Raw genomic sequence first — 1585 nt, forward strand, 5'->3', positions numbered from 1 at the left:
TGTAGCCGTTGTATTACCTAACGTCTATTTTTATTGCATTTATATTTACATGTTTAGTGTAGAAATGAAATGGGACAAATGCCATCCATGTTGATGAATAATTAAAAGGGGCAAAGATGTCGATAAGAAATAGGGTCTTGTAAAGAATATTACGTAAAAAGTTTGTAAATAATATTATTTTTTTCCCAATTGTAGTTAAGAAACAAGACCATAGCTAGGGTTGCATCAAATAGTGCATATTGGGTATGAGAGTGACATTCGTCTAATGATATAAGTTCTCATTAAATCTCAAGATAATTAAAATATTAAGGGATCAATTCCTGAAAACAACATGGACAATCAAACACTCAAAATGATAATTTTTTATTCATTAAATAAAAATATCATTGATAGTACAAAAAAAAATTATTACAAGGACTAAGGAATCTGAAAATCATTTCTAGCTTAATTATTAATAGACAGTCTAATATTGTGATTGTGTTAATTCATTGATAGGAAATTCTTTACCCCTCGTATTAATCTTACTCATCTGAAAAAGATTGCATTTTACCTTGGAGAATGACTCACTTTCGCTATACAACCAATTAAGCATTTGTAGAGTAATAATACACAAATACAAAATTAGCAAGATGAATTTATATTTTAATATTTAATGTTGATAGATTTTTTTTCTCAATTTACGGTAATCAAATTTTATGGAAATGACCCGCAATACCTAATACAACTAGTAGTAGGGTTTCTTAAGCACAATGTCAAAACTTAAAAGATTCGATCTTTGAAATGTATATAAAGAAATTTATTAGGAGATGAATTACTTGGATGATATTTTTGTTTTAAGAGATATTAATGTTTAACTATCAAACGGCATCCTTAAAAAATAAGAAAATTGTTTGATGAAAGTGAAAATTCTTGAGATTATAAAGTCTAACTTAGAACGTTGGGGTAACACTTTTCAAAGTGTCTTGAAAAATATGACAATAATTTAATCATCCACTATGTCTTTATGATGGAGTCTTCCTCCCATTCACTATATACAGGGGACTTGTGAGGAAGAGATAAAACAAGCAAGTGAGAAAAACATCAGAGAGAAAGTGAGAGAGTTTATATCCACATAGTGTGAGATTTGTATTCATATTGAGATACCAGAGAGTTTGTATTTCCATCCTTTTTGGGTGAGATTGAGTGTTATCCTCTTTGTAAGATAGAGTCAAATATTTTAATTCTACTTTCTGTAGTGGAGATATTTTCTGGACTAGGTCTCGTGATTGTTTCCTTCTCACATTGAGAAGGTTTTTCCACGTTAAAATTTTTGGTGTTATTGTTCTACTCTTCTCTATTTTCTTTATCCATTTGCTACTTCCACAAGTGCCCATTTTGCATCACACATAGGAGGGAAATTGGTTTTGAATTTCCCAACAGTGATATCAGAGCTCCCAGGTTCATTCGGGGAGCTTAGCCTGTGTAGTCCAAGATGGAAGGAGCCGCTAAAATCTCATTTGATGGAGATATGTTCAAGTTCACAGCTGACAACTATTCCTAATGGAAGCTCATGATGGAGGATCATTTATACTGCAAGGATATGCAT

Source organism: Lupinus angustifolius, chromosome LG11, assembly GCF_001865875.1.
Source record: "Lupinus angustifolius cultivar Tanjil chromosome LG11, LupAngTanjil_v1.0, whole genome shotgun sequence".
NCBI lineage: Eukaryota > Viridiplantae > Streptophyta > Magnoliopsida > Fabales > Fabaceae > Lupinus > Lupinus angustifolius.